General features: G+C 48.7%; 1 protein-coding gene across 3 annotated transcripts in view; it reads right to left on the bottom strand.

Moving 5' to 3' along the window:
• LOC130580700 (discoidin domain-containing receptor 2-like) overlaps positions 1-16,169 on the bottom strand; it is a 56,974-nt gene that overhangs the window by 39,606 nt on the left and 1,199 nt on the right. The window contains exon 1 of one of the 3 annotated variants that reach the window (XM_057378353.1): positions 1,453-1,593. The exons of 1 other annotated variant lie outside the window; for it this stretch is intronic. The gene's annotated coding sequence lies outside the window, so the exon portion shown is untranslated. Of the gene's footprint in view, positions 1-649; positions 702-1,452; positions 1,594-16,169 lie in introns of those variants that run through there. One more of the 3 variants, XM_057378354.1, reaches the window with a different exon arrangement.

Raw genomic sequence — 16,169 nt, 5'->3', positions numbered from 1 at the left:
GAGAAACAGGAGATGAGCGGGGGAAAAAGAAACAAAAAAAAAAAAAAAACCTAAACCAAAAAAAAAAAAAAAAAAAAAAAAAAAGACCTAATTTACCTCTTTTCCACATTGAAAAAGAACTGAAATTAAAAAACAACAAATTAAAACAGAGGAAATGAAATTCCATGGCATACCGTGTGCATTGAGCCTCTGGGACATATTGCCACAGAGCAATGTGGGAGTAATTCAATAAAACATTGGAAGTAGATCTCCATAATAAGAACATCTGTGATTCCATTAACAAGAGTGAAAGAGAGCACCCTGGATATAAATTTTCCTCTAGCCAGGCATAAGCAAACCAGAAATTAATGTGAGCAGAAAGTTATCTCCTACATGGGCAGGTTATTCCACAGTTGGCTGCGCTCRGGCTCTGGGGCTTTCCTGTGCCTGTGATAAGGTGGGTGCCTGAGTAGGTGGGCTGTGCTCCCAGCCAGTTTGGCAAGCTCTGCCTCTATGGATAGAGATCACATTTCAGTTTTCAGCAGCTTATTGTGCAGCTTCTCAAAAAGAGAAACAACACTATCCACCTTTTTATTATTTTTTTGAGAGATAATCCTCTGTGACACAAAAAGAACAGATGAAATTTCAGCCAAAACTATTAAAGAAATACCTGTGGAGCAGTGAGCAAGCCTGAACACTCTTAGTGGAAACACAGCTATTTTGGAAAGTTCTCAGCACATGAAAAAATGGGTTTACAGAGGAAATAGATTTTATCTGGAGGGGCTGCTACCAGAGAGCCCCATAGTTAACCCTAACAACAAGGATTCTCAGAAGAACCTTCCTCCATATTTACACTCCCATGTTTCAGRGTAAGTAGGAGCCTGAGAAAGTTTGTCTGTGACCAAAATTGCAGTAGCTGCTTCAGGAGGCGACAGAGTCTGCCTCTCCTGGGGAAAAGAGGYGAGAGACCCCAGGCAATGAACACCCACATGGTGGGGTAGGAGCTGCTGGGGCTCGGGGGACAGGAGCACATCCCCCCTTTCTCAGTGTCCCACTCGCTGCCAGCTCCAGTTTGTGCACATCTGTCTCAGTCTCAGCCCTGGCACATCTCAGCAGCACCTTGGAGCTCAAACACTGCCCGTGTTCCCCTTGAGCCCCAGAAACCACTTCTGCCCAGAACCCCCCAGCCAGCACCATGTTTGTGCCCACAAAACACCCTGCAGCTCCCAGAGATCCCCAGCACACATCGCTGAGGGAACAGCCACGATTTGTGAAGCCTCCCAGAGCTGCAGGAGGGAAAACAGTGTGCAAAGAGCCATCCCCTCCCAACCAGCCCAGGGAGAAAAGCCTTCACCACCACCTCGACAAACCCCTCCACTCCCAGCAAGCCTCCAAAGGCTTTATCCAAGGACAGGAACATGAGAGGAGAAATCAGAGARAGCTGATCCCCAGGTTAAGCTGGAAGGACCCTACCTGCCTCTGCCAGGGGCTGCTGGGCACAGGGAACAACKGCCATGTCTCTTTGCAACTCCACAGGTTGAGCCAGGCTGGAGTTTCGACATTCCTTGCAACTTTGCACCAGCACACACATGATATGTTCAAACTTGAGTAACTCCTCCYTCCTCCCTCCCTCCACGCACACAGACAGGCCCAGGAGATGGCCCTGCCTCTATCATCCCAGTTCCTATAGCAACTCCTGACCCAGCAGATGGAAACAGAGCTGTTTTCTAGGCAAATCTGCCTTCTTGGATTCCTCTGCTCTTCCCTGCTGTTGGCCCCTCCTTGCTCCAGTGCTCTCCCTGGGGGCTGCTCCGCTGGCACCTGGCCCAGACTTTGCCTGGAGGAAGGCCAAGCTTTGAATTCATTTAGTAAAAACCACAACATAAAGCAGCTCTCCTGCTCAGGAAGCAGGGCCCGTGTAGTCCCAGGGGCAGGCCAGGCACCGCAGAGCCAGCCTGCACCTTCTGGTTTAATGCAGCTGCCTGTGCTCACCAGGATGGAGAATCCTGGCAGAACCGTCACCACTCCTCACCCTCATCCTTCCCCAGCACATGGCATCCATGGAGAAGGGTAAAAAGAAGAGGAAGAACTGGTCATTTATTAGCAAGTCCGGTCAGCGGAATTATTACAACCCCAGGCACTTCTCAGACATTTGGAGTTGTGCTTCCAAAGGCTTTCTTGGAAGAGGCAGAGCCCAGCCGTGACACCAGGGCGCTCTGCATGTTCATCACAACAGCTCAACCCTGCTGCTTCCCTCAGGYCAGGGTCCCACAGGAGTGGAGGTCACCAATGCAGCTGTCTGACAGCTGCTCATCACATTCACTTCCTTTCCTTTAAAAATACAGAAACAGAGGGAAAGTACAGAACTCAATACCAGCCTGTGACTCTTTAGGGGAGATAATTGCCAAGGATGGCAGTGGCAACCTCCCAGGTAGGTGACACTGCTAAGGCTCCATGGTGACAGGAGAACCAGGACTGCAGCAGGACACMCAGAGCTGGGCACAGGGCCAGCAGGGTGTGGCACTCTGTGAGACCACCCAAATCTGCCAGAGTGGCTGCAAAACCCCTCTTGGGCTGCASAGCCTCACAAAGCCCTTCCACCCCCAGCACCCACTGCCATCCCTGCCCACGTGGGTTCTGCTGCTGTGGCTACTGGAGAGCCCTGGAGGGCACAGCAGGCTGAGGCCACGCTCACTTGGGTGACAAGGGTACTGGGGCTTGAGGGGAACATCTGGGGCCACTGATCCAGACGCCCAGCAGGAGCCACAGCAGTGCAGGGAGACCGGAGAGCAGCAGGAATGTGCTGACCCTGCCTGTCRGGAAATGCAGGTGCCAGCCTGCCTCCTGCAAGGCTCAGCGAGGGAAGGGCTGCAATGCCTCTCTCACACACCTGGCAAGGGCAGCAATCCTCCCAGGGCCAGAATGCAGGGCTGGGACAGCAGAGCCAGGGTGGGAAGTGGATGCCAGCATTGTACAGGACTCACAGAGCTGAGGAGGGGGACAGCAGCAATTCAGCCCTTCCTGCAGAATACCACAAGCTATACCGGCTGCCAGCAGGAATCACAGCAAAGCCTCAAAGGAAGCAGCAGGTGTTTTGGGTATCCCAAAGGACAAAGGGAAGCAGACAAGCAGCACACTTTGCCCACACTAAGGCCCACCTGGAAAATGCAGCTGTGAGATGTAAGACATGGTCAGATGAGCAGCCAGATCACACCTTTCTCCCATCTCCCTCCCTGCCTCCATATGCCATCCCAGCCACACTATCCACCTCTACTCAGAGAACAGAAAACTATTTTATTTTTTCCCCCATGGTAATTTTTCCATGCATCAGTGAGTTAAYCAGCACAGGGGGATGGGATAGTCCCTAAGGCTCGTAGATGGTTTGGGACAAGGCCCAGCAGTAGGGTRGATGTGGGAAGACATCAGATCCCTTTCTGCCTGCTCCAAAAGGGTGTTASTCATTCTGATAATGCCCTTCCAAGGCACTCTCCTCCCAAAACAAGGATGCCTGTCCTGTGAACATAGTGGCACACAGCAACTGAGCTGGATACAGGCCCCTGGGRTAAACTGGGACCAAAACAATTCCCTTTGCAAGACACAGGACAGTTTGTGGCAGCAGGAAATGCTGGACATCTCAAAACAGGGAGGCCAGGAATGGTGTCAATGAAAGCATCAAAGCAGATGCATATCACTGAAACAACATCAAGGGTCTGGAGAAAGCTCCAGATTTCCCTGTGGTGCTGGGAAGAGCAATGGCTCAACACACAAACAGATCTGAGCAGCTTCTTTCCCTGGGGAAGGACACTGCTGTGGAGGCACAAAACACTGCTGGAAAACTGCTGACCTTGCAGTCAGACTCACTTGAGCAGTTCAGCACAGAAAAAGGCGCTCTGCTGGATGCCCTCTGAGATGTAACTTGATCCCACAGTACACATCCACTAATCAATCGAGGGATAAAGCAAAGCAGAAAACAGTCTTTTTTTTTTACTGGAATGAGCCCAAATATGCACAATAACAGATCCCACTCAAAGCTATTGCAAACTCAAGTACTTTGGAGAGTTTTGCATCTCTCATCGCAGAGGGAGCATACTTCTGCAATAGCATCATTGCTTCTCAAATTGGGTATTTGAGAGACTTCCTAATGACCTCATAGCAGCACATGTGACCACTAAGTCATCTTCTCAAAGGACCAGGAATAACATCAACAGACCCTGTTTTGGTTTTGCACAGGACAGCTTTCCTCAGCACAAGCAGGTTGTTAAATGGTGAGGAGCAGAAGGGAGCARGACCCAGCTCAGACCAGAGTTGCCATCGGGATAGGTTCTCCAAAAGGYTGTGTTTGGTCTTGGAAAAGATCCATCCAATTAACAGATGAAAGCTCATTAGCACATACTAAATTTCACATACAAATTTAGACACAAAAGCTTGTTTTTCCCAATGAAGGCCAAACTTGTCACTTTTAAGGCATCTATAYATGAATTCCAAAAGTATTCCAAATGCATTCCAAGAGATAAGAGGTGAATTCACAAAACACAAAATAATGACTTGAAAGGGTTTCCAATTTTTTTTTCTCCCAGTGCTTAAAAATAACCCGCTGTGCTGAGCAGCAAAGTAAGAATTTGTGGGTGATGAACTGGTGAGATGAACACACTGGGATTGGGAAGGTGCCTTTTGCTGACCCCAAGCCACCCCCTGGTCATGTGGCACTGGGAGAAAGAAATGAGTGAACACATCTTTGATGATGTTGACACTGAGGTGAAGGCAACTAGGCAAAGCTGGAGACAGACTGAGGGGAACACCGAGGGGACCCTTCCTCTGTACCCAGCACAAAGCTCCTGCAGAGGAAAAGTGACAAAATCCCACTGTGGAAATGTCAAGAGTCCTACACCAGAGCTGTGACCAGAGAACTGCCCCAGTGACCAACAGTGAGATGGGAATACATGCAAGTAAGAGCAAAGAGCATCATGGAACAACACCCAAGTGCTTCTTCTGCAGGGTCTTTCCTGCAGCAGCACAAGACCACAAAATCTCCTGTTGTTCTCCAGAGGCTCTGCTCCATGAGCCTTACACTCCCTGCCTCCCTCTATGGCGAGACCTCCACCTGYCTTTTCCCAGGAAGGATCCTGTGAGCACCAACATCTCACATCACACAGAACCAGGACATCACCTGAGCAGCCTTGGGCTAAACAGGCACACAGCTGAGGAGCACAGGACAGCCCCACTAAGGACGCTGGACCTGCACTGTATTAAAGGTTTTTATTCTTTMAGCGAGTGGTGGTGAAAGCCAGCTCCTGCCTTCACCTTTCCAGGAACTTTTGATGGAACACAGAAGCCTGCTGTAAAAGTGCTCTGTTTACACCCTGCAGCCCTGCCCTGTCTTTATCCAGTGTGAGAGCATGTTCACTCCCACTACCCCATGAAACATCTGCTCAGCCCAGCTCTGCTGGAATCCTCCTTCCACTGCAAACAAATCCACTTCCAGCCACAAACCTGGGAAAAGAGRGAAATGAGGCAGAGCTTGGCATGGCACGGAGGGCAAGTGTGAGATGTGACATCTTCCAAGAAGTACTGACAAACCATCTCCACATCCTGGGTGCTGACTAGAGCTGTTCTGCAGGGTAACAGAGGGCTCAGAGATGACAAGGCAGTGCATTTGGTGACATTACAGAAACCTGATGTGGGACACTTCTTTCTCAAGGGGTGTAAAACAAGGGGTAGAAAGGGAGCACTCACCCTCCACCCCATTTCCCCCACCCCATGTCAAAGAAGATTTTCTTGCTCGAAAGGGAGATAATCAGAGTCTTCAAGAAGGAAAGTTTCAAAGCAGAACTTCTCCTTTGCCTCAGTCACTTCCCAAATCACCAAATCAAGGACAACCTTTGGTTCAGCCATGGGACAGACACAGCGTCATGTCCCCAGCTGAAAAAATTCTGCAGCTGTGCTAAGCTCCCTGTTCCTGGGCACACAGGCAGCTGCTCAGCAAAGCCCTGTTCTGCTGGGACATGGGAGAGAGACCTCAGCATCCCTTTGCCACCACAGCTCCCTCACCCAGGAATCAGAACGGCTGGGCAGGTGGCAATGGAGGAACAGCAATGGTTCCCCAGCTCCGAGAGCTTCAATGTAACCAGGAAAGATCCAAACAGGAGCAGCCTCCCTGTGTTTAAACAGCAGGGTCCCCATCMTGGTCTGCCTCAGAGGTGGCGGTGAGGGTGAAGTGCTGTAACTCCAGGTCAGAACCAGGGCAGTGAGCTCAGCTCAGCTTGAGCTGCTGCAATGACAAAGGCCCAGGGAACACGTCATTCACGAGGACTGAGCTGCTGGCATGGAGCAGTGCTCAGCCAGGACACATTTGTAAACATTATCCCTGGCCATCTTCACTGACGCAACCGCGGGGAAGGGGCAGAGAAAACCATTATCWGCAAACAGACATCCCTCCCTGTCCCTGGACACCGGGACCAGCCCAACAGGACATCTCCAGCCTTTCTCTTGTCTGCATGTTGGGCCAAGTAYTCTCTGGTGTCCTGCTGCAGAGGAGGAGAACTGCCATGTCAAGGAAGGGCTCAACTCTCACAAGCTAGAAAACCTCTGCTCTGACCCCTAATCCCTGGAAACAGTTGGTATATTCAGCAGCACGTGGCCTCTTCCAAAGCTGGACTTTCTCCTTGAAGAAGGTAGTATTAACACCCTGAGCATTATCCTTCACATGTACCACCCCACCACTGCAGCAGGCAGCTCTTTCTGCCCATCATTCCTGTGAGTTTGGAGTAAGGAAAGGGTGCAAGGCGTTCTGACAAGCAGAGCTGCACAGATCCTGGGGCTTCTGGCCACAAAGTCCTGTCATCTCTCCCAGGGTGATACTTCCCCATGTCTGTTCCTCTCTCCCAGGAGTTTCCCAGATRAATCTGTGTTGGCATATTACATCTCAAAACTACAAGCTGTGGGGAYCTGAGGAGACCAATGTCTGAGTAGTGATTCCACATCCAGCTCAGAGAAAAGCTAAACAGCTTCCTTCACCAGAGATTTTATTGCAGACACATGGAAAACAACAGCAGAAAAACAAAGCAAACCATAAGCACTGGCTGTAAGCTTCATCGAGGAGGAACAGCATGAGGGAAGGGAGAGATTCAGCACCAGCCATTTGATTTTCCCAGCAAGGGACACTGACCCAATTGAACCACGGAATGGGCAGAGCTCAGCTTGTGGCAGCAATGCCACCACAGCTTCTCCCCCTGCAGGGCACAGTGACAGACCTCTGCAAAACTAAGTGGAGCATGGAAGTAGTGGTGGCAACAAAAGAGCTGTCAGCCAATGTCAGCCTGTAGCTGAAGCCCTGTACAGCTGCTGCTCCAGGACCCYCTGGCCATACAACCCCAAACCTGACCTCTGCACTTTGGACTGGAGCAAGCACGTGGAGAGCAGCTGACAACAGTGAGCCCCACATTTCTGTGATTCCTCAGCAAGGACCCTCATCTTCAAATAACCAGGGCACGCAGAAGTCCGTGCTCCCAGCCTTTTTGGCTGCCCTTTCTGGAGYAGAAACAAAAGGCAGGAGCAGTTCAGATGCACAGGATACCAAAGGGCCCCTCCACAAGTGAGAATTCRTAACCCACCCAAGGACACTGCTGCTCACTCCTCAACACCAGGCTCAACCTTACATAAGGACTGGTTTGTACTCTAACAAGAACACAGCATGACTCTCCAGAGCAGAAGGCAGTGCCAGAATCAGGACCAGACCACAGGAGCTCTCCTTTCCAGTGCCAGTGAAGCACTCATGTAATTCCTGAATCTTCCTGTTGCACGAGGGGATCCACAGCCTAGGGATCCAGATCTGAGTCTAGCAAARAGGCCTTGGCTAGGGAAGCTTCCACCTCCTCAGCAGCTCTTTCCATCTCAGCCATTTCCCTTCCTGGCCAGAGCAAGCACARGGGTGTTGCAATCCACAGTTGTGCCTGGAGAAATCCAGCCCAGCCCAGACACAGCAGCAGGCCTCTGGTCTGGCCTGACTACGTGCCATCCCTGGACACCCACTGTGTCCAGAAGCTCGTGGCATGTCGGAAGGCAAGTTTGCTCCTCAGATATAGAGAGCTGTTCTGCTCCCATTAACACGCAGGACCGGGATGGGTAACATGAGTTAACCTAAGCTGCTTTAACAGGCCCCCATCTCATGGCATGGGAGTTCTTCTGAAGTAAATGCAGCAGACTCTGGGGAAAACCCTCTCCCACAGAGTGGATAAAAGGCAACTGTGTGCCCTGTGTATAAGTGGCCTCAGTCTGGGAAGAATCAACCCCACACTTGGCCTCAGAGCAAAAGATGTTYGGGGTGCTCATCCTRTGCCCATCCTGGCAAACACCAGGGSTAATACCCACAGGAAAACACSCACAAGCTCATTCCAGCAGCAGGACATGTCCAACAAGCACTGCTTCRCCTGCAATTCCCCATGCAAACATGGGAAAACTGCCTAACAGGATCCCAGCCTTTTCCTGCAGAAACAGCACGAGGGTCTGCTCATGTTTCCCATGTTAGCACGGAAAAGACAGAAGGATTCGGATCCATTACACATTACATTAACACTACTGGGACATTTCCTAACAGCTCAATTAAATGTTTTCAGACCTGCAGGATGAGGTCATTCCAACCTAAATGCATAACCCACACTCCAAGGTGGTTCACTAGGTACGACTCCCAAGCAAAAGCAAACAAAAGCTGATCTGGTGTGATACCCTGCTCCATCCCCAGATGTGTTCAAGACTTGGCCAGACAAAGCCATGGCTGAGGTGATCACTCACATGCTGGACACAGTCCCACTTCAAGCAGGAGGTCAGGCCAGAGACCTCCAGATATCYTTTCAACCAGTGCTTCCATCATTCTGGGGCAGCAAATAAAAAGAGGCAGAGTAATTATTGCCAACAAGAAAAGCTTGCATCAAGTTTCTCTGGAGAGATCCTTCTAGATTATATTAAAAGCTTGGTTAGCAGAGATGTCGGCACTGACACAATGAGAGCTAATTCTGTACTGGCAGGGCCAGGATCTGAGCCTTGATATATTGCACAGGTCTCAGAGAGGGTCAGCACACTGCGTCACACTGTCCTTGCACAAATTAACACCCGCCAGAAGAGATTTCTTTTTGGCATTTTCACTTCAGCTATGCATTCAAATACAATAGCCTGCAATAATCCAAGAATACAGGTTAAAAACCAGACAGCCAATAGCTCTCAAGACATTAGAAGCAACCAGAAAATTCATTTCCCACTGTAAGTCTTTACTCTAGGGAGGCCTCAGCAGTACTGCTATTTGGTGTCCTTCCAGTGCTGGGAGAAGGCCAAAAAGTGCCGTAGCAGAGTCTAAACCACGCTGATCACTGGTGGGGTCAGTCCTTGGGAAGAAGGCAGAATGGCTGCATGAGGTGCTGTCTGGAGGGTGATGGAGAAGCAGCTGGGGGCACTGAGATGAAAGAGGGTTATTGGCAGAGAAACTGCCATTGGTGCTGTTCCTCCCAGATGTCCACCCATGGTGATGCCAGGGCTGACCCACAGTATCCACACATGACCCTGGCCAAGAAAGCTCATTTTCTCAGTGAAGCCTTGTTCAGGTTGTCCCACAACATAGAAGAAAACAGAAGATTACTGCTAGCCAAGTATGCAGACAGAAGGTGTCAAACCGATGGAAAGAGGAAGAACGCTTTGGGAAATTATGAGAATAATATYCATCACAATCCAGAGGAATGCAAAACAAGAAGTTTAATGCACTTAAAAACAAAAAGCCCACAGTATRAATTCACAACACTGGGACCCTCATCCAGGGAAAAGTGGGGGAGCTCTGTGTGGCAGCTCTGCTAGTCTGGTTTGTTCCCTTCAGCAGCTGCACCACAACACACAGGGGCAGCCCCTCATCCCGAYCAACAACAGGGATTGGAGGCACATTCCCAGCACCCTGAGCTCAGACCCACTACAAATGCAGAAATGAAAGAGAAACATTCCTGCAAGATTACATTACCCAGCATGAAGATATGACAGCTTGTCAGGAGCAGCAGAAACAGGCTGAGCTCAGTGAAAAGCACTCATTATAGGCTGACATCTTCCTATTGGAGAATACTGATACTCCAGCTATTTCTGCTGTAGTATTTATTTCCCTTTTTTACCTTTTGACAGGCAGAAACAAACAAGCACAAGTGAAATAAYATAAGAGTAATCGAGATGGACAACAAAACCTGACACTTGGCTAGTCTAGCTCTCCATGAGAAGGCAACACAAATGACTGACACCACAACTGAAGGATAAATGCAACAAAAACATGCCCAGACTCTGATCCTTCAAGGGGAAAGAAGAGCTGCTAAGGCAGTGTGCTCTGCAGGCTCCATCTCTGTATTTGCTTGTTCTTAAGCAGCTTTTCGGTACTGATGGGTGGGACCTTTTAACACCTTAAATGCTATTCCCAAAGAAACTGAACTAACTTCTCATTTTCACAGCACAAATTCATCTGGTTGGAAGAAAATACCCCGCCCTATTCCTCTGGCCTCCAAACTGCAGCTGGCAGCCTCAGGACACAGGACAGTCCTGGGGAAGAAACACAACTGTTTACTGTGTTTGTCTGTCCCTCCTCCCTCCCCCAGGGCACACGGGAGCTGATCATCTCCGTGCCATCTCCTGACAGGAGCTGACTTGTTTCAGGTTCGTTAGACACCAGAGCACTGCACTGCAGAGCTCTGCAGACAGATTTGGGCACAGCACCCAAGCATCAAGAAAGAAAAGTCAGATCAGGTCAGGAGAGCATCATCCATGCTGGGAGCAYTTCCAAGCAAACACCCAAAGCTGCAGCATTAAGGAGCAGACAGGCCCCAAATCCAAATTTTGGAATTACTCCACCCAGTTTAATTCCTTGGTCATGCATTCTGCAAGCATTAGCTCTGAGTGGGCTGGGGTTCTAACAGCTCCACACTTGAAGCTTCATGGACAAAACAAGGTTTAGGCAGCACTTTTCAGAGCACAGATCATCACCTCCCACACATAACCAGCCAGGCCCAGGATGACCATCAGCCAGGCTCCAGGTGGACAGACCCAGCAGAATCCCATCCAGGAGCAGAGTGAAGAGTGAAATGGTTGAGCTGCTACAAAAAATATACAACTTCACTGCCATCCATCAAAGCAACAAGTGCTCTACCAGTTCTTTCCATTAAAAGAAGGTTCCTGGGGGTGCTAGCCAGTAAGAACACAGAACAAAAGCAACTTGTGTTCACAATTATGTTACCTAAGAAATAAAATAGTATGACACAAAAAACCCAATAGTTAGTATAAGCAGTACRTGCATTGTGTTACATGCTCACAAGGAAGCCAAATGAAGTCTAATGAGCTGYATACAGGACTTTTCCACTTTTCTGTGCTTGACTTTCCACCTATGTCAAAATGCCTAYGTGAAATTAAACATTGGAAGAAGCTTCTGATAAACTCCCATGGAAGAGACACACTTAGGTGAAAGGAAAAAAAAAAAAAAACCAAGCCTGTGCTGATCTGTAAATTTTACTTTCAATGATTTGTTTCAAAAAGACAGCYCACAGGAATGACCCACAGAACAGGCAGAACATGGCTGTGGAGTAGTAGGAGGGTTTAATACATCTTGCCTTATACATTCCTGTCTTCAAGTTGCATAAAATGTTGATAGATTTCAAGTCTGGGATTTGAAACTTTCCCCTCCCAGTCTGACTCCATTGTTATTTTTTTTTAAAAGAGAGATTGGGATCAAGAGGCTCTCTGCCTCCTATTTCCATAGCCAATAAAAACTCCACCCATCCCCAATCCATTTTTACATAATTAATGCCTTCTTGATTGAGAAGAGGCTCTAGCATGAGAAAGGTGCCTTCCTGCCTTGCCTGTGAGTACTGGTTGTACTTTAAAACTACTGGCAGCAAAAGCTCCCTATGCTGAGAACACCACCCAACATCACCTCAGAACAGCTTTGCTTAATTTTCAACACTCTTAAACGATGGCTGTGATTAGTTTGGAGGAGGAACCCAGTTGCCATCAAGAGAAATGGAAACCAGCATCCCTTTTGAGAGTGAGACCAGAGATTGTTGGGATCCTCTGCAACAGAACATTACCATCAAGCTTTCCCTGTTCAGAATGTTCTCATGCATTAACAGAAAAAAAACATCATCAATTCTACATAAATTCCTTTGCTGAAGCCAGCAGAAAAACGTCTGTGGAATTAAGGCAGATGAGAGCCTTCCCTCGCTTGGGCTCATCCCAACCCCACACACACTAAAGAGAGAAACAGAGCTCAGGAAAGATGAAATACTTCCTTGCCATCATCTCCTGTTGCTGTCCAAGCAACAGGACCCAGCATTTGAGAGCATCCCTGGGTATTCTGTGCATTCAGAAGGCTCCTGTTGGAGCACAAAGCCACCCTGAACTCAGCCCTGTCACAGTCTCTGGTGTTCTGTGTGCCATGAGGACACYGGGCATGTGACTTGCGTGTTAAAACTTTCTGGCTCACCAGTCGAAGTTCAGATTCTTTCCCTGCAAAACACACTGCATGATCTCATCTGCAAGCAATCAGCCTGAGAAATCAGCTTGTTAAAGGAAGCTTCTAGGAAAGGAGAGATGTCTCTGGAGGATTTGGGGGCCTATATAATTTTAACCACTTTGTTAAACCCCAGCTGCTCTTCTCCCCATTGGGGTCACACAACCAAGAAACTGTTTCTCCTCCCACACAACTCCAGACAGGACAGTTTGCCAACACCTAGCTGCATCATCCTATTTGCATTCTCCATAGCCTGAAAACACTCACATTTTCAAGCAAAACTGTTTTCAAGCAGGAGCTGAAAGAGTGCAAGGACAGACTGAGAGCTGTGAGCTGAGCAGCATCCAGAGGAGCAATTCATTAAACATRCAACAGTGATCGTCAGAATGTGTAAAACAGAATATTCTCCTAATTTCTGGATGTGTATTTAAGAATTTCCCCACAATTCTCACGTGGACCCAAGACACGMACCAGGAAACAGAAATAACCAGTACAGTGGGAGCTCTGCAGAGGAGAAAGGGAAAAAACAATAAGCTCCCTGGAATGCCAGCTTTGTCCTGAGATTGCTCAACAAAGTGATGGAACAGAATTTTACTTGAGTTTCAGGTATGCTGCAGGAGCATCCAGGAGCCTTACGCTCCTCCCCGTGCTACAATATCCCCAGAAGACAACACCTTTTTCCTTTTTCCCAGTGAAACCCTTGGGGACGCAGCACTGCAGAGTGTAGGACAAAGTGCAGCATCTGATTCCCAGATTGCACCCCCAGTTTGGCTGTGCAGGGCACTGTGATGAGCAGAACAAGCAGTCTGAGCCCTGTGCTCACACACTCAGCCACATTTGCATCCTGTGAACTTCCAGAAGCAGGACCACCGCTCTTGCTCTCAGCAGGGAGGGAGGGAAGATCAGAGCAGCATCCTGCCTTTTCCACTTCCTTCCATGCTGTCACACCCTGCCTCAGCTGCTCCCAGCAGCATCTCCCAGGCAACCCTTTCCCAGCTGCCCCTCTCTGGTCATTCAAGTGCTTTGAAAGACTTTCCTTAAAATTCTTGCATAGAAATCACTGTTTAATGTTCAGCACAGAACACAGGAGGGAGAGGAGAAGAAAAGCCTGCCTGTCTCTAACAAAGGAGATCTAGAGGACTGAGCCCTTGGCTCTTCCCAGCTGCGGATTATTCCAAGTGAAGTGATTATTCACCACTTCCACCACCTATTTTCAGTTCAATTTGCAGAAGTAACTGTTCTGAAACAAAAAGGAAGCATTTACTACCCCGAGAGCAGAGAAACAAGTTAACAACAGTGCGTTCTCCCTCAATTTGTATCTTTACAAAAGCTATTTTATATAAGGATTAAGTACACTTCAGCCGATGGTTGTTGCAGCCATGGTGTGAATCAGGGTGTGGGACTGTGCCCTGAACAATGCAGGGTGACAGTCATGCTGCWACTCTTCTGGTCAATGGTGGCACCTTCTAACTCCAAATGACGCTGTGAAGCTCACAGCAATTTGAAATAACTGCCTTAGAAAAGCTTTATGCTTCCTGTGTCTTTAAGAAACACATAGCTCTGACTGCAAACATTCAGGCTAAACAAAATGTTATGAGAAAAAAAAAATCTCCTTCAAGCTTTTTACTCCCCAGCCAAATTCCTAATCTTACCGGATTAAGAGCAGACATCCTCTTCACCCCACCCCCAAACTGATGTCCACTATTAAAATCAAGGTACAGGACAACTGCCCCCAAATTCCTGGAAAACCACAGCTTAGAAAATTCAAACTATAAAGGGAGGGCGGCAGTGTTGAAGATCTCAGCTGCTGGCTTCTCTGGCACAGCTTCTCAAYCAAATCATGAAGGCAAGAAGAAAAAGGAGACTTTCCAGCTCAAGTTCCAAGCCCTTTTTAAAAATCAGTTTATAACCACTAAAATAAACACAGTAAGAACAACTGTGCAGTAACTGGGAACCTGCAAAACCAGCTGCAGTTTCAGAGCAGTTTAGGCAATGTCTGGCAAACACCAGCAGACACAACAGCTCAGGAGAATGGCAACATATCGGGGAATGAAACAGTGAATTYCACCCACAAGCTCATCGAGAAACTCCCTAAAGTTCACCCACACTGGGCAGAAGAAACAATTCTGTRCTGTTTACTGCTATGGTGAGCATTTGCTTCCTGTTAGAACTGCTTCTCTCCCAAATTCCAATCTCCTGGATGYCCAGGCTTCTGTCATGTCCCTGCCTGTCCCATGCTGCCTCAACCCAGCCAATAGTTTCCCAATGCACCTGACACCTGGGTGTGCACACTGCTCCCCTCTTGAGCCCGTCATCCAAAAACCCTCAGCTGCTCACCCAAAAACCTTCTGCTGGACCCTCCAGGGCACAGACCCCCGCTACACCCAGCTTCCCCAGGTAACAGCCACCTCAAAGGGAAGGAAGGGCAAGAAACCTGGAACAAGCAAACTACTCCAAAACACCGTGATTTGGATATTTCAGCTGCTCCAAGTCACTTTAGGACATCTCCAGAACAACAGCAACCACAGCAGATGGTGCAGAAKGATAGCACGAAGCAGCATCTTTGAAGCAAAGCCACCCACAGTGGCTTTGGGCCATCTCACCTTTGGGCTCCAGCCAACAGAACTCCCCAGGATTTGGACATTCTGACTTTCTTTAGAACTGAAGATCCAATTCTCGCCTCAGTGTTATCCGAGGAGCTACCCCAAGCCACATGCTTTGAACATCCTCCTTCACTGCAAAGCTGACAGTTTTCAATTACAGCCAGTTCCAGTTGTTCTTGGCTCTCCGTTCCTCACCACAGACCTGTGCTCTCCATGGCTGGGCTTCTCAGTGTGCACATAAAGCAAATTCAGGGAAGATGCAACAAATAAAAGCCTTCCTGGACACTGACTGGAATAAGAAAAAGCTCCCAGGAGAGGCAAGGACACAGCTCTGGGGGAGGAGGTGACCTGGGCTATCTCCAGAGGAAGAAAAAGACAGAGAGCCTCAGGTCTCAAGCTTGGAAGTTTTAAAGTTAAGTGGGACAAGGAGTGAAGCTTTTAAATTAAGAGGGGAGATACAGGTTAGATATGAAGAAGCAGTTTTTTACAATGTGGGTGCTGAGGCTCTGGCATAGAGTGCCCAGAGAAGCTGTGACTGCCCCATCCCTGGAACTGTCCAAGGCCAGGTTGGACAGGGCTTGGAGCAACCTGGGATAGTTGAAGATACCCCCACTCACCACAGGAGGGTTGGACTAGAAGAACTTCAAAGGTCCCTTCCAACTCACACTATTCAGGGATTCTAAGATGCTGCAAATATMAGACTGCAGCCTGCAACCGTCAGAAGGATAGAGATCATTTGCTCACACCACCTGACACCTGCCCAGGGGACCAGCACACACCTGGATAATAGATTTAAGGCTTCTTAAAATACAATTACTTTCCTAATTAYACACCAGAGGCCAGAACCCACACAGGCTGAGCAAGCCACGAGCAGCTAATTCACAGAGAGCTCCTCTTGATTTCCACAGCCCACATTACCCAGACATCAGACTGAATGGACATCGGAGCCTTTCTAATTTTATATTCCACAGAGACAAGGCAGGAATGACTGATGGAAGAGCAGCAAGGCCTCTCTGCCCACACACACCACTGCTGCTGGCTCCACAACTGCAGAACTGCCGCTACATTTTTTT

Source organism: Malurus melanocephalus, unplaced genomic scaffold (genome assembly GCF_030028575.1).
Source record: "Malurus melanocephalus ecotype Western Australia unplaced genomic scaffold, MMel_1.1 scaffold_355, whole genome shotgun sequence".
Classification (NCBI taxonomy): domain Eukaryota; kingdom Metazoa; phylum Chordata; class Aves; order Passeriformes; family Maluridae; genus Malurus; species Malurus melanocephalus.
The sequence above is the reverse complement of the archived record's forward strand: the minus strand, read 5'-3'. Positions and strand labels throughout refer to the sequence as shown.